Consider the following 20,622-nt stretch of genomic DNA (forward strand, 5'->3'; position numbering starts at 1 on the left):
TGTTAGTGATGCTATATATGATATAAATAGGACATATGTATGACCAAATGTCCTGAGATTGTGTAAAAACCAACCTGTGTGTGTTGATTGTGGAGCCTTTTGGAGACTGTATGAAGCAATGCGAGGGGCTTCATGGCTGTGATGAGTTTAATGTGTGTTTCATGTAGCTGGTAGGTTGCCATCACTTGACTCTGGCTGCCTTTGATTAGGGGTTCAAAGGCCCGTCTGAGAGTGAGGCTCTCTCCGAGAGTTCTGGCACGTTTTCTGAACCGCCGTGATGTCTCCACTCCCCCCACCTCCAGCTCTCACTGCCCTCCCTCACCTGCCTGTGTGTGTCCTCTCACCTCTGCACCCGGCCATGTGGTGTTAGAGAAAAAAAAATGGATGTACTTTTTCACACCCACACACTATCATACACTCATACCAAGAAAACTCTGTAGTTGAATCTTTATATGGACTATATGCATTGACCTTGAGCACTCAAAATTAATATTAATCCTTAGAAATTCTGGCACCAGCTTATTATGCTATTTTATAGGAAAGTCTATGCCTCCTCCCAACCCTAGCCTGGTTGCTTGATCCCCACAGAGCTCGAGTCCTATAGCCCTGGGCTTGACCTTGGCCCTGATAGGCTCCAGAAAAGGAAATCAATGAAATCTATGCTGAGTCCCTGGGGCTGTTGTGATGTTAATTTTAACACTTTTATTAGGTTTTGTTCTCTTTTAGTAAAATGTTGTCACTTTCAGAACAAAATCTCCCATTTTTTGCTTTTACTTTTTTAACGTAATTAAAAAAACCCCAATTTTCCTTTACACTGTGTCATGGACAGACCAATAGAAATGGCCTAAAATGACTTTGAATAAAATCTCACTCTCTCTCTATCCACTCTATTAGACACACTTACCTTGTTGGTTGACCTTGTAAGTGTCAAAGACGGTGTCTTCATCCGTTGCGGCACAGTTTGTGTTATTCATTCTCTAGTCTTTTATCAGTGGTCACAGGATGCTGCTCACAGAATGCTTGGTGGACTATTCTCAGTTCAGCAGCAGCACTCCTGTGACTGATCCACTCATACCAGCGCAACACACACTAATGCACCACCACCATGTCATTATCACTGCAGCTCTAAAAATAATCCATTCTTGAAACTGTTTCTCGCTTATTTTCCCTACCTCAAGCAAGTGGATTATAATTTTATCTGATCTTCTCAGAAATATCTCCTTTAGCCATTTTAGATGCACGTGGTGTGTTTGGGTAGTTGTTTGTGTGAATGTTCATGTCTCTTTGAAGGGGAATATAAGGTTAGTGAGAGCTTGGGGAACAGTTTTTGTTAGGTAACCCCAGCTGTAACTGGTTAGTTTTAAGATTGGAAGGATGGAAGAGTTAAAGTGGTAGTGGACTGCACAAAGTAAAGAGTGGACAAATTAAATACTGATAGATTTGATTTTATACTTAGTGCTGGATTTTTTCTATTATGTAATTGTCCATTGAATACATTTCATGTTGTTGATTATGATTACACTTAGGTACTCTTGGTCAGATCTGTGGCTGCGTGATATATTGTTTGTTAATCATTGTTGTGATATTGGCCTTTGCAATACTGGTATCGCAAAAGGCTGTAATTTGCAAATGAGCCCTCTTAACAGTCACTTGTGTTTTTGTGTTTTTTACCTTGTGCTGTGATCATCTTGACCAATCACAGTTCCAAATGAATGTTTCTGTGTTTACTTTAATGAATAAAGGTATCCACATAATCCAGCAAAAGTAAATTGTTTTGGTCAAAATAATGCTGGCCCTTCTCAATCGCAATCTGTAGCAATATAATTGCAGTACTAGTATTTTGTCTATATTGTGAAGCCCTGGTCAAATCACAGCTCGCAGAATCTGCTGGGTTCAGATCAGGTATCCGTCTGCCTGTAGTAGCCCATTTGTCTGGGAGTGATGGAGGCCAGTGGAGATGAGCGATGGCCTGAGTAAGTGAGTAACTTAATGCCTTCGTCTGATGCTCCACCACTCCACCCCGTCTGTGGACTGAACGATGCTATCGCGTCCTTACCAGAACTCTGCCTCGTTCTTTACTGGAAACACCATCCCCCCTTTAGTTTCCACACCCACCTAGAGTGTGAGACTTGCTTCCCGCATGCTGCTTTACGACACCCAGGAGTCCAGACCCAGTTTGGCCCACCCTGAACCCGCAGACAGCCCTCCACAGGTGTGCCTGAATGGCTCTTGGGTTACACACTGGCTCTGAAGTGATCAGAAAAACCCTCATCCCTTTACCCTGCATAAGCTCATCAGTCCTAATTGGGGATGGGCATTTTAACCATTTTTGCTGATTGAATATGTACATTTTTAAATTAATAGTATTGAAGGACCCCTGCATGAACAAATTTAATATCATTATGAATAATAAACAGAAACACAGAAGATTTAGTATTCATTTATTGGGTGCAGCCAACATATGAGGTCATGCATACCTGATTGTTCGATTTTTGTGCTTTAGATGCAATTTAGACATGATTTAGATGTGATTTAGATGTTTAGACATGATTTCGATGTTTAGATGTGATTTAACATACTACAGTTTGACCCACACAGTGACCCGCATAGCTGTACAAGCTTGTCATGTTATTGTTTGAAATATTTACATATATCTACTCACTGCCCACTTTATTAGGTACTTCTACCATGTGTATACACTAACTGTTCATTTTATCTGGTCTTCATTCTACTATTGTAGTGGCAAATAGTTTACCAACTTTAAAACTGTGAAAATGAGATCAAAATAAGGATAAATGACATAATTTATGTATATGTATTCTTTGCTTTATTCCTAAATTAACCAACAAAAACTAATTATTTTTGAATGATTAATTATTGTGATTTTTGATTAATTATTGTGACGGCAGTGACTTCACAGATGCGTATTATCTTTTTGTGAAACAACAATTTAGCTATTTGTTTTTGTTTAAATTGTAACAATGCATTTCAATGATTATCCGTCCATGATTAATGAAATCTCTTTTTATATTCCTAAAAAAATTGTCTGAAATACTGATAAAATTGAAATACACCCATTTCCATAAAAGTTGGGTCGTTATGCAAAATGTAAATAAAAACAGAATGCAGTGATGTGCAAATCATTTCATCCCTATATTTAATTGAACATAGTACAAAGACAACATATCAAATGTTGAAACTGAAATCTTTCAGAAGTAAAGATGTGCAGTAAATAAATTATCCACTAAATAAATAGTAATTGTGCATTAAATGTGCAGAAAAAGATATTTAAATGTGTTCTGTGTAGAAGATTGTCTCTAATATCGAATAGAGTGGACAGTAAGTGTGCATAGTGTTTAAAAACTCCAGTAGCACTGCTGTGTCTGACCCACTTGTATCAGTGCAGCACACCCTTAACATACCACTACCATGTCATCTCTGAGAATGATCTACCACCTAAATAGTAGCTGCACAGTGGTGGTCCTGTAGGGTCCTGAACATTGATGAATGGTGTAAAGAAAGGTTGACAAATTATGCAGAAAAACAGATGGATTACAGCCTATAATTGCAGAACTGCAAAATGCACCTATATGGTAAATCGACCTGATAAAACTAATGAGTGTAACTAACTGCTCTTTTCCTGGCATTCTCTTTGATTCTTTGTGGCATGCCCATTCAAAACTTACCGGATAATACAGTATTTATTCACTTTTTCATTCCAAACAAGACACGACTTATAGAATACCTGATTGAGCAAATAGTACAATGAATTTGGATTGTCATGTATTCAAACAGCCGCACCATGCCTAGTCCTAATCAATGAAAGTGTTGGGAATGCACATAACTTACAGGTAATGTATGAAGCACGGCTTTTGTTTGGCAGGTAGTGACTGTATTAGTAGAGATGGGTCGGCGCTGGCCGTGGTTCCAGCAGCAGGCAGGGCCAGGTGGCGGCGCTTCTCCCCATTGCTCTCCCTGGCGGCTAAAGGTGACACTCCATCAGGGAAATTGATTGGGCTTGTTGCATGGCTAATTTATTGATGATCCGCCTAGTGGGGATAATGAGTGTATGGGCCGCTGATTGATGTCCAAGCAACTGTGCAGCAGCGCTGGGATTACTGCAATGCCTCTGCGTAGGCCGAGACAAGCAACTGGTTTAGAGCAAGCAGCTAGGGCATGGATATATTGATTAAAGCCTAATCTGAATTAATACACCCACTCAGTTGTTTATCTTTCAAGCTACTCTGCTTTGATGAGCAGGCCTCAAAGTATCATCAGAAAATCCAATCATGCACACCCTTTCCTTAGGTTCTTCCACGTTACACCCATATCCTGGGGTATGGTGTCTACTATTTGTAATAAACTCATTTCTAACACTCCTCATGTGCTCAGGGTGCAAAAAATTGACCTAGCCATAGATGACTCAGATCTGGATTGGGATCCAATTTGGAAAAATATTTTTTTCATCTAACAATTTCACTATAAATTTGCAAACAGATTTAATACAACCCCTTACCGGGCATTCCAGATGAAACTTTCTACTGATAAACTTCGCTCTAAATGCTCTTCAGATGCTCTCAGAACATTTATTCATGTTTTCTGGCAGTGCCCTCCAGTGAAGCATCTCTGGGAAACGACAGCTTCCTTGCTACTCTTTTAGAAGTAGACCTGCTCTTATATCCAGCTTTATTTCAATACTTAACTTGGAACCCAGTCAAAGGAAAATAGTAATGGGTTTTTTGACAGCAGTAAAGAAAGCAATTTTGAAATTTTCTGCAGAAGTGAGTGTGCGCTTAAGATCTACATTCTTGCTCTGTTTTATGGATGTCATGGTACTGGAGCGGCCACTGCCAGAATCAGGCAAAGGCTGATACTCTGGTTGCCTGGTCTGCATCAGTTGAGTGTTAAAAAGTTTGGGGTAGGACCTCGTCTAATTTAATTTACTTTAATTAACTGTGCGTCTTAGTGCTGTTAGTTTCTTGGATTGTCTGTTTTTGTACTGGTAACGCTTAATAAAATTTTTTTACAAAACAAAAAAATTCCACTTAAGGAATAAAATAAAATCAAAGCAACACAAGGTTTGATAGAGTTCCAGAGAGGTCAGTGGTTGTGGGAAAAGTTTTTTTGTGCTGATAATTTAAATGGCATATTCATGATGTGACATAACATGACATAATAATTTTTTTCATAAAGACTGTGTCACGCCCGTACTCAAACATTGTCTTGAGATTCATTGATTGAAAGGGGACTGAGTGAGCAATACAGTCATGTGCAAAAGTTTGAACACCCCTGGTCAAATGACATATTCTGTTGATTTTTAAGTGAAAATAATTTGACACATCATCTACAAGTGTCTACGAGTTTAACATATTGGAAAAAAAACACATAAAATGTGGCAGAACTTTTGCACAGGCCACATTTTATGTTTCCTTTTTTCCAAAAGGTAAAATTCTGTAAAATAAAGTGTGTTCACTGTAGAGGATGTTATTTTCACTCAGAAAATCAACAAAATGTAATTTGACCAGGGTGCCCAAACTTTTGCATACAATGGTATAACAGTTAAAGAAAGACTTGTGTTCAAAATGTGGGACTTTATAATGTTGATGATTGTTTTTAAGTTTAGGAAACAATATTAGGCTGCAGATAAAGTCTTTGGCAGGAGTTGTAGTTAAACAATTCTGAAATCTGCATCTGAAATTACCATGTCAGTGGGTGGCTGTTAAAAAAAGGGCAAATTATTTCATGTGTCATGAGGAGCGCTCGAAAATCAGGACATGTGCTAAACATGGACAAAGAAGAACAGTGGCAGAGCTGCAGCTTGGAAACTACCTATATTCAAGACCAGTGCATGTATAACCTGTGTAAGGAGTTCAGTCCTGGCCCCCGGAGCAACCTGAAATGTGCTGCGGTCTGATGAGTTGTCTTTCCCCTACAGCTGAACGTGTTTACGTTTTAGAAAGCCAAAGGACGCCTTCAATCCGCAATGCCTCCTGCCTACTGTTAAACTTGGTGGGAGTCATTAAGTGCAATAATTGCTCTGCATGGTCATATAATAGTCAAGGAAATTGAGGGCATTTTGCAGGACAATTGCACCCTATGGTACAAACACTGTTCCCTCTTAATGTCCTCATATTCGAAGATGATGGTGCTCCTACACAGTCTGCTAAACAAAGCCAAGAGTGGTTTTCATTGAAAATAAGATGAATGTGGTAAAATGCCTTTAGTCTCAAGATCTAAACATCACTGAACTTTTTGTGGGAGGTTCTGGAGCACAGAGTGCAAAAACCCTCAAAGTCCCTCCTTCATCCTTCAAAGAACTGGAGGCTTTTGATCTTGGAGAATAGACTAATATCCCACTACACAGTTTGTATTTCAGCACTACGGGAAGCACTAATGTAATATTGAAACCAGAGGGTGGTTCTTGATCTTGACCTGATCATGTCTTTAAGAGTGACCACTTGATTTTATGTTTTTCAGTGAACTTAAAGACATTTTGATCAGAAGACTTGTACTTAAGGCTGGCTTTACACTGTGAAATTTTCATGCAGGCAGTTGCAAGAAATGTGGGCTACATAATTTCTACCTGACAGTTACATGAAGTAATTCAAGTTGCATGTGACAATCTAAGTTTCATTTGTTTTTTAACACACCATATTGTTTCTCTATTTAAAATCATCTGCAATGTGTTACATACATTTGTAGTTTTCTTTGCTGTCTTGGTCTTTCTATCTATCTATCTATCTATCTATCTATCTATCTATCTATCTATCTATCTATCGTTCTGTCGTTCTATCGTTCTATCTATCATTCTATCTATTGTTCTATCTTTCTATCTATTGTTATATCATTCTGTTTTCTGTCTATCTATTGATCCACCTATTGCTCTATCTGTTGTTCTTTACCGTATATCAAGTCAAGTCAAGTCAAAATTTATTTATATAGTGCTTTTTATAACAGGTGTTGTCACAAAGCAAGAAAAATCCGGGTCCAAGCCCCCATGAGCAAGCCAATGGTATATCTGAAGTCTTTAATTTGCTCTGCATGTTAAGCTTTTGAAAACAAACCTACACTGGCCATTACAGTTGTACTGGATGTCTCGCTCATCCTGTCCTAGAAGCACATCAAGTTCAGTGAGAACCACATCTCGGTCTCCTCTTCTATAATAATTTGAGAAACTCCTGTTTGTTTATCGGCATGATTGAGGAAACGAACAAAATGAAAAACTTCCAACCTTGATACAGTTGATCAGGAGGATCTCATATTGAATGCAATAATCAGTCTTCTGTTTCACTATCTCGGCCATTGAACTGGTGAAAATAATTGCTAGAAATAATGTTCATGTGATCACGGTGCATTTTCAGCATCTTGATTGGCAGCTTCGTGAAACTTATTTGCAGCTGTTGTGGACAAGTTTCAAATAAGTTGCAGGAAGTTTTTTAATGCAACTTCAGTAAAATTTTGTTAATGCAACTTTCAAAGTTGTTTCTAAGACAAATGTAATTATTCTAATTGATGTATGTGTTTCTAAACAACAGCAAAAATTGATTTCGTTTGGGTTTGCAAAGATTGGAAAGTGTAGACTTGAAAGGGCATTCACTATGTGTTTCTCATTAAAAGATAAATAGTCAAATGTCTTTCCACATCAGTGAATTTCAGTCAGTCAGCTTTGTTGTGATAAGGGAGGGTGGGGTCTAAATAGCTCTGTTTGGAAGTCAATATTTTCATAAGTATGATCATGTTGTTTTTGTGAATTCAAATAAAATCAAGTTATTGTTCAAATTATTGAAAAATATGGAAATATGAAAAAAATAAAAACGGTTCTGTGACTAAATGTTTGATACTTATATATTATATATGGTATTTGTTATATGGTATTTGTTAGGTATTGTTAGGAATTTCTGTTTTATGTCCACATCATGTGATCATATTTACTCAATAATAACTTAATAGTTCTTTATATCATTGCTGGGTCTTGAATTTAGTGTTCTATCTATGCATTCAACATAAAAACATGCCTTCACTGGTTTAGACGGTTAATTCCTATTAATTGAATGCTAAGGCATATTTGCCAGCCGATAAGTGGAAATATTGCACTTAAGCACCTGTAATGAAGTGTCTTCCATATTTATAAGGTTTTTAAGTAGTCTATAGCCGTAATTTTGCCTTACTCTTAATGAGCTCACCATTTTCCTCTTCATGATGCATTACCTCTGCAGTGTCCGTGAATGGACATAGCTAGCACTCATCTGTTTTTTTGCCGTGAATACAGTATATCAGCGCTCCTTGGTTACAGACTCATTGGCATTAGTGATAAATGACCTGGCTGAGTAGAAATCAGATATTCTCCATCTGCGAAACGTCCTAGAGCCACACCTCTCTTAGCTGATAGCAGAGTGATTGAGCAAGTATTCATTACTTAGCCTTTAATGGATACGTTAGCTGACTTCTGCTGTGTTACTGATGGCATGTGGCTGAATGTATGTAGGTAAATTGAAACAGAGAGGATAAGGGTAATCTGTTGTGTGTGTCCTTCAGTGCAGCAGATGTTATGTGATCCTCATATGCTTTTAAGTGAAAAGTGCTTTCTTATCAGCATAAATACTTCCCCTGAAATTCATACAGCAGACCCCCCCTTTTATATAAAATGCATGCTGAGAGGAGGAGGGGGCGGGGAGGTTCTACTCAGTGAGGTCAGTACCCCATCAAAGGGAATTTGTAATCCATTAGAAAGTATGACAGTTCTCTGTTCAGTACATGTCTGTGCTGTGTAAGGCAGCTTTGCTCGCTCCATTAGAGGACACCTGATACAGGACCTGCCCACAGTCCTGGAACCCTGACCAGGAGAGCAATGCACAGTGCTGTGATCTGTATGACCCTTTTACTAAAATGAACTCCTATAAAATGAATAAAATGTAGCACTGAGAAATTTACCTTCTCTCTTTCTGCTTTATTAGATTCATCTGTAGAACCTTTGCGTGCTCCAAAAGAATTTCTCTTCACATGATCTGCCTTAAAGAAATACTCCATCCTTTTTTCAGCCTGATCTCTAGCTGCCATATCTTTATCTTACCATTGATTTCCACAGACCACAAATTCAGCATGTTTCCCTGTACTTAGAAAAAAACAGAAGAACCTTTGGCTTAATATTCACTTATAATGGAATCCAATAGACGGCTGCTCAAGTCTGTAAATCATTTGAAGTGTGCTGAGTATGTAATGTGAAATCAAAACTACAAGTTTTGCACTCTCACATAATGACAAATATGAGATAAAGTCTTTCTAAAGCTGAGTCATCAACCGTAACCACCATAACTACACTTTGCCTTGAGTTATAATCATTAAGGACAACGTGGGTTAATAAATGATAACAGATTTCAAGGGTTTTTTTACATGCATAGATGTAATAATAATGATAACAACAATAAAAACAACAACAAAATTAAAATAATACTAATAATAAAATCATTATAATAGCAACACTTTTTCACTAATTTTGAGACAGTTTTCAATACTGAAACAAACGCAGGGGAAAACGTGAGTAATAGTATATGAGCCTAAATGTATATAAATATTTATATAAATATTTAAAGCCTAATCTTTGTGAAGGAACAGAACACAAAGTGCAGTTGTGGTTGCAATACATTGTTATCTTTATTTTAGACATTAAACTGTAATTAATCTGGTTAAAAAGAATGCAATTGTGAATGTCACACAAATGTTACTGTCTGAGGCCACTTGGCTTAGCCTGAGGCTATGTTTACACAGCAGAGCATCTTTTGGCAAACCTTTATAGTAGCAATGTAAAGGAGGGTGCATATGCTAGTGCAAGTTTGTCATACTGAACAGCCCAGTGTGTGTGTGTGTGTGTGTGTGTGTGTGTGTGTGTATGTGTGTGTGTGTGTGTGTGTGTATGTGCTCTCTGGCTTCATTTTACCCACCCTCTTTTTTTTGATTGGTCATCACATTAAAAGTGGCACATGATGAGCAGAGGAGCTTATTTGCTTTACTTGAACATTTTTCAAGTCAATCTGCAGTAAAAAAAAAAATGTAACATGGCAGAAAAAACAGTCTGTGGTGGAATAAGTGGAGCTTGGCGAATCCATGTCCTGCTGTAGGATACAAAAAGCTGTTTAGAGCAGAATATGCTCCTTCATCTTACACAGCCTGTCACAGCCTCTGATGTACAATAGCTGAGACATGATTTTACTCATAGCTGTTTTTTCTAATGGCTGAAATCTGACACTGTGGTCTGGGGATGTCCTAAAATGTACACCACTCCATAGATGGCTTTTTAAAGACATGACTTCTCTCTACCACAATGAGTGTGTTCAACCAGCACAGCTCAGCAGCTAGGTTTCTGCTAGGTACAACAAGTATGCTATTAGTGTAGAATATCATCACCCATCCAGTTTAAAAGTCTATTTACACCAGCATGTAAAAGTTTGGGCACCCCGGTCAGAATTCCTGTTACTGTGAACAGAAGATGAACTGATCTCTAAAAGAAGGCATGAAGTTGAAACATTCTTTTCAACATTTTAAGCAAGATTAGCGTATTATTTTTTGTTTTGTGCAATTTTAAATGAAAAAAAAGAAAAGAGTATCATGCAAAATTTTGGGCACCCGAGATATTTGAGCTCTCAACTTTTACCAAGGTCTCAGACCTTAACTAGTTAGGGCTGTGGCTTGTTCACAATCATTGGACCTTTTTCATCAATATCTTCCTAAACTTCTTAAATTTCAAAGCTTTATAAATGATTCCTTAAACCTTTGTCCCAACAATCAGCAGCCATGGGCTCCGCTACGCAGCTGCCTAGCACTATAATAATTGATGCACACAAGGCAGGAGAGCGCTATAAGAAGATAGCGGAGCAATTTCAGCTAGCCGTTTCCTCAGTTTGGAATGTAATTAACAAATGGCAGTTAACAGTAACGGTGGAGGTCAAGTTGAGGTCTGGAAGGTCGAGACATCTTTCTGAGAGAACTACTTGTAGAATTGCTAGAAAGGCAAATCAAAATTCCCATCTGACTGCAGATAACCTTCAGGAAGATTTAGCAGACTCTAGAGTGGTGGCGCACTGTTCTACTGTGCAGTGACACCTAAATAGAAGAGATATCAGAAAAAACCTTTTCTGTATCCGCTCTACAAACGTCAGCCTCAGTTTGCTAAGGAGCATCTTAACAAGCCTGATGCATTTTGGAAACAAGCCCTATGGACTGATGAAGTCAAAATTTTTGGCTACAATGAGCAAAGGTATATTTGAGGAAAAAAGGAGCAGAATTTCATAAATAGAACCCCTCTCCAAATGTTAAGCATGGGGGTGGATTGGTAATGTTTTGGGCTTGAGTTGTGAGCCTGTGGCATGGGGAAAATTTCACTGGTAGAGGAAAGAATCGTTTCAATTAAATACCAGCAAATTCTGGAAGCAAACATCACACCATCTGTAAAAAGCTGAAGATGAAAAATGATGGCTTCTACAACAGTATAATGATCCTAAACACACCTCAAAATCCACAATGGGCCACCTCAAGAGGCTCAAGCTGATGGCCCTCACAGTCCCCCAACCTAAACATCATCAAAAATCTGTGGATAGACTTTAAACAGCAGTGCATGCAAGAATCTCACAGACGTAGAAGCCTTTTGCAAGAAGGAATGGGGGAAAATCTCCCAAACAAGAATTTAAAGACTCTTAGCTGGCTACAAAACAAAGGGGGAGTTACGAAGTACTGACCATGCATGAAATATTAAAGAAATGTGCCATCTTTAACCTTGTACCTTTTGGAAGTCAGGTCATCTTTTGCTCACTTAGCTATTCACAGTAACAGAAACTCTGAACGGAGTGCCAAATGTTTTGAAAAACACCTTTACAGAGAATTTCACATGAATTTCACATGTGAATAAACACGTGGTTTTGGTACACTTCACATGTTATAAATGTGTTATTACTTGTGAAAATGTGTTCACACTGTAATGCTTCTTACCCAGAGTGAGGAATAGGTGGTTTGAGGTAGCCGTGATGAGTGGATAGCAGCACGGACACTGGTGAGGGTACTCCTTGTTTATTTACTATAGAGACCATATGAAGCCAAGTCTCATGGCTATTAATGTTCCATTTATACATAAATGAGACACAGTGTGAAGCACTGTGGTAGCATTAATCTAGAGGTTGAGAAGGATAGAAAATTAAGGGGTGGAGGGGTTTTACAACTACAGTCTATTTTATAGTTTTACAACTACAACGCTATGCTTATAACATATTACCACACATTCACCACTTTGGAAAACTTTGGAAAACTCTTCTCCGAAAGAGTTAATTAAACAGATTTACAGCTTATTTTACAAATACCTTCAACTAATGAATTCCACTAAAGTACTAAAATACACGTTGAATGGTGCAATTCATCAACTGCCCATTGGCATCCATTATAGGTGTGTTCTAAGTTAATGGATTCCTTGTTCTTTTCTAATTACAGGACAAGACATTGAAATTATTACACAGTAATCAACTGTATGCTACTGATGCAGCTGGAGTACAACTTTTTAAGAAGCTTTCAGTGCAGGAAAGAATGTGTAGAATTGTGCATTTGAAAATAAACAACAGAATTTTTTAAATTTTTGAAACATTCAAAGAAATGTTCAAGATCCTACACAATTTCTGCCCATGTTAATGTTTTATCTCTTCCATTGAAGCTTGTGTTTGGACCACTCTTAAGTAGATTTGATACACTCATCAGAGGCTTTTGCACAAACGTGTGGAGTCCATTGCCAGCTTGAGTGCAAGCTGTCATTTGATGCAAAAGGGGGGCGTACCCAATACTAAAATAAAAAAATCTCAAGTTCATGTTAAAATTTAATGTTAAAACTCATGCAAATAATTTGTTGTATTTGTATTTGTTATGCTGATAATATAGTTTGTCACGAAAAAGCTTATTTGAATTAGAAAGGAATGCAAGTAGAAACTTTTTCACTAGCAGTCTCAGACTTTTGAAACCTGCTGGATATGCTTGTGTTTTGGAATAGATGTATCTTGAAGTAGAATAGGGTTTATGTCAGCATTTCACTGAAATGAAAGTGTGTGACAGGGAAGTGACATTCTGTGTCTGTGTCCTGTTCTTATTGTCTGTGCACTCACTTGTTTTTGCCTTGTGTATGGACAGGCGTGTTCGCGTGAGCCGACCTGCATGGTAATGCGATGAGCTTCTTTTATATGGACGTATTGAATTTTGATTTGATTTATACTCACCATGTACTCGATTCTTAATGTTTGTTTGTGTGTGCATAAATTTGAATGCATAAATAATGCATGTTTGATTTTGTGTGTTTGACATATGAAGTGTGTGCATGGACATGTAATATTGATGTTTGTCCTTTTCAAACACAATGTGTTTGTGAATGATAATAAATGTGTTTGCCTGTGAGTAGATGTGTTTAACATTCTGCGAGTGCTCTTGATTGTGTGCTTGTGTGTGTGTGTGTGTGTGTGTGTCTCTGCATAAACATGTTTGTGTGTCTTCTTTAATATGTGTCCCTCCTTTCTCTTCATTCTTCATGTCCTTTTTTTAATTATTCAGTGCTTCTTTGAGCTGACTGACCATGCAGAGAAGTATGTGAAGTTCAGTGAGTGAGCTGTGAGTGAAAGTTTGGAGTGTCCAAAACTTCAAAAATGATTAAAAGATATAGAAAAACATGACTCCAAGCAACCATGCAAGCCCTGGTAGACCACCAAAACTGTCACCATCAGATAAATGGTAAATCCACAACTGAATGCCCGTGACCTTGGATCCCTCAGATGGCATTGCTTTAAAAACTGGCATGCTTCTGTGATCATGGCATGTGATATCACCACATGGGCTTGGGAAAATTCTGACAAACCTTTGTTGATAAACAATGTTCATCACTGTATCCACTAATGCAAGTTAAGACTGTACTACGCACAGCAGAAGCCATATGTCAGCAATGTCTCTGTACAGTGGAAATGTGTGTTGTGCTCTGAGTGAAGTTTTCAGGTTATTTATCAAAATAATGGTTGTCGTGTTCTCTGGGCCAAAGAAGAAAAAGGCCATCCAGATTGTTACCGGCATAAAGTTCAAATGCCAGGGTCTGTCATGCTATGGGCGGTGTATTATTGTTGACATGGGTAGCATATCTGTGAAGACATTATTAACACTGAAAAACATATACACATTTTGGAGCTACATGTGCTGCCTTCTAGACGACATCTTTTTCAGGGAAATCCATGCTTATTTCAACATGACAACCCCAAGAAACATTCTGTATGTATGAAAACAGCATGGCTGTGTAATTAGACTGTGCAGGTGCTAGACTGACCTACCTGCAGTCCAGACCTGTCTCCCACTGAAAACATGTGAAGCACAAAATATGACAATGAAGGCCTCATACGGTTGCACAGCAACTGTATCATGGATCAATTGGTGTGACTGAGTAACATTCTTCATTAAGGCGGATATTACCTATTTTCATTTACTTCGTCCTATGTCTTTCCACCAATTAATCAAATGTCTATATAATTAAATCATTAGGATGTAAACAGTCATTCAGAGTGATTTAAAATGAAATGGGTCATTGTAGAGAAACTTACTGACTCTTTAGAGTGGTAGAGATAGGAACCAGGGGTCATGATGTCTACAGCTATAACTAACAAATATAGCCATCTTATTTACCAAGATCATCAGTAAACCTACACAGGTTTTCTGAGTTTTTATGTGTTATGTTGATGATGGTAAAATAGTGGTACATCTAAAACAAACAATTTTTTGGGAGGAACTATTTACCTCACAACACCCAGCATGTACCTCTCCACCCTGAATAGACTTTAAAAAATACATTTTAGGTCAAGTTCTTCTCTCAGAACAGTTAGAAATCAATGTCTTAGGCATCAATTACCATTTCATGTAATCAATTTATTTGAGCTTTTAAAGGTATTAAACTCTTCAGACATCTGATTCCTATCACCACCGCTGTGAACAGTTCTGACCAAACAATTCTGAATGACCTTGTTTACATCTTAGACATTGAATTATGCAGAAGTTTTAAAGACTGGTAGAATTCCCCTCAAAGGACAGTTTGAATTGGGTAGCCAGAGAAACTATTTGTCTTGGCAGTAAGTCTGTTTCTGCCACTAAAAATACTAAATAACATTACGATTACCACAAACAAGCTTGAATACAGTAAACTGTAACATTTTTTGTTAAATAAACAGTCTGCTTAGTAAACATAATGGCATTGTTCTGTGTGTGTAGTTGTTGATGAGACGCTGGTCTGTTCTCAGGCCAGTGGCCAATACTTGAGTAATATTCATGGCCTATACTTGATAACACATTTTTTTTTTATTTTGTCGATGTTTCCGACTCTTCTCTAGGTGTATCTCTAAGCTCCAGTTGAAAAGGACACAGTCTTTTGGCTGACACTAAAGTAAATAAATAATTGAAGTTGTAGGCACTGGCTCTAGGCTTCAGCACTGCATAGTTTTTGTATTTCTGATGGGACATGTTTCCAATATCAAAAAGTTTTAAGTGATCTGAATGCTACTTTCCCAAACTTGAACCAGCCTGTGTTTAACAACAGCAGTAGGAATTTGTAGCATTTTCACTTTTTGAAATTGTGCCAGGCAGTTGAATTTGCTCAACTTGAAAATTTTACACACAAGCATCTCCAGCATCTGTGCTAGGTGGTCTGTATGAAGAGGCTGTTCTGATTATGAGAGTATCTGTTGGCCACCTTAAACCTTTTAACTACTCAGTGACATTGCCTACAGCTAAGTGATTTCTATCTAGACAGCATCAGTGAAAGTCATATATTCATGCAGCGTGTGTTGATGTAGCAGCAGCTCGGGCCCCTGAGAGCGGGCCTCACCGGGTAAGATGGATGGGGCGGTTAATGCGTGTGGCTGCAGACAGTCTGCTTAGCAGCATGCTGATGTCACAGCGCTCCAGCAGCATGGCCTAATTAAAGTCTCTGCTCCTCTGGATCACCTTCAGCCTCTCTGGCCGCGCAGCTAATGAACCAGACAGGATTTTTCACTGCGTGCCACCACTGGATTTTCTCTGTTTCTAACACTAACTTAGTCACTTAAGCATCTACTGATTCACTCAATCAGTTCCCCTGTTGATTCATTTACAACCCCGTTTCCACAAACTGAGAAAACTGAGAAATTATACTGTTTTTTGAAAAATATATGCCATATAAAAATATATATGAATTTGATGCCAGCAACACGTTTCAAAAAAGTTGGGAAATATGCCTATGCACACACACACACACACACACACACACACACACACACACACACACACAAAATGTCAGTGCATACAGTACGGTGCAAAAGTCAGAGACAACTCATTCAATTATTTTTTGCAGTTGAAACAGACATTTAGTTCAAGTTATTAATAGTGTCAGGAAGAAAGCAGATATTGTAAATATAACTAGGCATTTTCTGATGCCACAGTGCCTGCCCCCTTTGTCCAAGAGCAGCAACCCTGCTGCTCACCAGTCCCACCAGACCAAGTCTTTGAAATGTCTAGGGGTCCTTTACACCTACTCTTTGAGGGCTTCTGAGGAGCATCGGCGGCACTCTAGCTGACTCTGTGCAGCTGGGGAGCATTGGTTGGGTCCTGGGGGACCTTGTTCTGGGGGACTCATAGCCCGCGGTAGCAGCCGATCTTCCTGGACAGTTTCCGAAGCACAAAAGTAAAGAGTAGACAAATTAAATGCTGATAGATTTAATATTATACTTAGTGTTGCAGGCTTTTATGTGATTTTCTGTTAGAAATACTGTAAGTAGACAAATAAGCAAGCAGATGAAAAACAAAACAAATGATGCTGATATAAATACACCTGAGGGACAGCAAATAACCAGCTGTCTGATACACTGTAACCAATTTTGCATTGGATCACTGAAGGTGAAACTTTCAATTTTTATATTGAAATGACAATTTGACAGAGAAAGATTTTCAGATTGCAAGAGCTACAATTTTAATTATAGCTTACATTTTTAGCAATGTTGTCTTAACAATTTTAAAATAAAGATATTTTAACATATAATATGGAGCTTGTGAACCACCTGTAGATGAGTTAGACCAGTCAAAAGCAACCAAACACCCATGTGTTGTGTAGATGACAACATAAATGGCAGTCAGTGTACATGTCTCAAGCCAGAAAAAGTGGATATGCTGGTTTCTTGGCCAAAGAAACATACCTGGATCTTAATTTAAGACTGCAGGTGCAATATTAATAAAAAAAAAGAGTGTGATGGTGGTTATTTTCCTTATATAGTTCAGTCCTAATCCCCATCCAATAAAGAGAAACTGGAAGAAATTTTACATTATTTTTGCTATTTCTTTGTAAGAAATCCTTCTTTTATCTTGATATTTTTCATGGTGAAATCTCAACCTCACTCGTTTTAGTGTAACTGCATTACATTTGTCTCTTTTTTATTTCTGCTTTTTTCTATGAGTCGGCTGAGATCTCTGAGCCTGTGCTTGGTTAGGATCTGTGTCTGCTTTAGATCACACAGATCTCTCTCTTTCACTCACTTGCTCACCACTCAATAACTAAGTAACTGTCTGACTCTCACTCAGTGGCAGTGATATGCCTTGACTTTTCTCTCTCCCTCCCTTATTCCCTCTCCCTGTGCTCCTAAATCTCCTCTGCCTCTCCTCTTGGCTCGCCCAGTAGCTTGTGTGGATTTGGGAAGTGGTCCCTCTTTGCCTTTGCGCTGATAAGACTTCACTGAGAGCTTTCAAATGCATCTGATTATTTCTCAGCTCCGGCTTACGCTTTGTGCACTTTTCTTTTCTCGGCATCTCTGAGGCTCTGCGTCTCAAACAGCCTCCGGTCCGGATGAATGCGCCCCTTTTAAGTCTTTTAAGACTCTTGAAAAGCGGCCTTTTGTTGTTCTAAAAGGTCACTGCGAAAACCACGGTTTCCATCTGATGTGGGAAGCTTTACTTTCTTTATTTTCCAGCCTGTCATCAGTCACAGGAGTACAGAGATATGTGTAGCTGATGGTGCACCAGAGTGAGAGATTCTGTTTATCAGATTTTTTTCTGTTTTACATAGGGCTGGACAATATGTGGATATTTCATTGTTGTCCTGATAAATTTTGCAACAATACACCCTTCTAAATATATCGTCGATATCATCAGTTTAGTGCCAGTACTGATGCATGTTGGTGTTGGTGTTATGTTGGCTCCAACTTATCAAACCCCAAGAAAACGAAATATCATGATGTTTATCATGTATCGTGAAAATGTCCTCAAGCACCGTGCTGTTATAGTTTTGTCTCATTGTCCTCCTCTAATTTTATTTGTATAATGTTCTTTTGCAAGTACTTTAAACATAGGAATCACTGTTCACTTCACTAATTAGATTATTTAACCTTTTAACTCTAACTCTATTTTTGCCTTAAACGGCATATTCAAAGTAAAAGGAGCACTTTTCTCACATACTTTGGGCTGTGAGAATGGAAAAGGTTTGAAAGGTAACACTCTCAAGTTTTTTTTCCCAGCTGTCAGAATAATTGTATGAATTACTGACTGAGAATAGTGATTTTTTTTCTCCCATAGTTTAGGCCAATTCAGAGTGTGAAATACAGGGGGTCCTGAGGACCCGGGGATCCTCTTGGACCCCCCTAAATGTCTCAAAATCAAAATTTGGGTGGTCCCTTAAAATTATGACGCCAGTTTCCCAAGAGCATTTCCTGAAGACGAATTGTTAAACTAAACATTTTGCTGCCATTGAAGCTAGCATCGGTGTCGCTATGGCAAGAGAGTTAGCAGCCAGCGAACATCCCTCGAATACCAGGGGGTATTTCACACACTGGGCCAGTTCCCACCCATTGAGTCAGTCTGTCTACCACTGAGAAATGGAAGTTTGATTGCTGTGAGATTAAAATAGGTTGATAAATTTGCTAAATTGATAAAGTTGATACATTTCCTCAAATGTACTGATGCTATTACTCTTCTTGATGATTATTTATGAATGGGTTTATATAACTAGTCTCACATAGCCAGACACAATCTAGTAATGAGAATACATAACTGAGGACATGTTGTTAAACTTTTGGTGCTGGATTACGCTGCAAACAAGGGTACATCGCCTCTAAACTCCACTCAAATTCCTCTAGCCTGTGCTCTTTAAACATTCAGAGTACAATCAATAACACAAGCTAAACAAGCTAGCTAGTGAAATGTTATTGTTAATTAACTGAATTATTTGAGGTAGTGTTTATTTTTACTCCATTGAGTGTGTTCTCTGGACCCATGACACAGCTCTACATGTGTAATTGGAGTTTTTTGGGTGGACATTTTAGCCATGCTAACTTGCATATCATCCATGGGCTAATGATTGGCTTGTTGTCCATCAAGGGACTAGATAACAACAGGCTGGCTAATGTTAGCTAAAATGTTAGCTGTATAGCTAGGTTGACTAGCCAACGAAATCAGGTTGGATGCTGCATCATGACTAAATAGCTCTGCCATTTTATGGTAGCTTTCGATCATAGCCAGTCCACCTTTTACTGTTACTGTTTTTGTCCGATTCTAGCACCATGCTGAGTAATCTAATTAGAATTAAGTAGTTGTTAATGTAAATAAGTGCAATATAATGTAATAATACAGTTAAATAAAATTTAGATGATTTTAAATGAAGTGCATCAGCTAGCATTATATACTTTAGTTACCTTGGTTAGTTACATAAAGTAGAGTATCACTGCAGTGGAGAAAAATGAGTTTTGTTCCACGTCAGAAAAGCACTTCTGTACAGCTGTAAGTAAAGTATGTTTCATAGTTTTGATCCTCACTCCTTGTCTGTCTCTTTCACCAATAGTCCCTGTAGCACAATGACAGCAGGAATCACATCTGAAGAACTCACGTTTCGGGTTGTACATCATACGCTGTGCCATTTTAGAAATCATAATCTTTTGTGACTCACACTGTGTGTTTAAATAGACCTTAGTGTACGGACAAAGCCTACGATTTATATACTCACACTGTTTGAAAACGCATTGTCGTGCAAAATAACAAACTGCACACCCAAGTTCCCAGCAAATAGGCAGCTTTGTTAACTTGTACCACCCTGTGTACTGAAACTAAAAGCAGGCGGTGATGTAAATGGGTGGGAGAGTATGGTCTCTCTGTAGCCTTTAAAAAAAAAAAGTTTTAAAAAATCACTATATTAAAATTCATACTTTGCAATTATGTTTAGTCAAACAGAGTAAATGACTTATTAGCCTCTGGTTTGTTAGCCTATGTATCTCCACCTGTACTGGGGAAATGGTTGTGATTGTGTGCTAAAATCGCAAAGTGTATGTGGAAATATGTCAAGGCAGAATGTTTAAAGTGACCAACAACTTTGCGTCTAAACTGCTTGGTGTCAGGAACGCTTGTGTTAGCAGTCCCTCGTACACTGCCACTTGAGTCGTTTGTTCTTTAGTGCAGCAGCATACACTTGCTAGCTTTACATCACAGGGTATCAGGAGGTTTTGGTTATTGGTACTTGTGAATTTTTACAAGTTTGAGTAAATGAGCACGATGTCTGGCCAATATTTGAGACCATCGATGGTATCAGTACATCCCCAATAATAGTAATAAGCACTCTATTCTGGG

The 20,622-nt window shown here is 38.3% G+C and overlaps 1 protein-coding gene across 1 annotated transcript in view; it reads left to right on the forward strand.

Moving 5' to 3' along the window:
- The window catches only part of gpc3 (glypican 3), a 219,749-nt gene that overhangs the window by 92,003 nt on the left and 107,124 nt on the right, over positions 1-20,622 (forward strand). The gene's annotated exons all lie outside the window — the stretch shown is intronic.

The sequence above is a fragment of the Colossoma macropomum genome, unplaced genomic scaffold, assembly GCF_904425465.1.
Source record: "Colossoma macropomum unplaced genomic scaffold, Colossoma_macropomum, whole genome shotgun sequence".
NCBI lineage: Eukaryota > Metazoa > Chordata > Actinopteri > Characiformes > Serrasalmidae > Colossoma > Colossoma macropomum.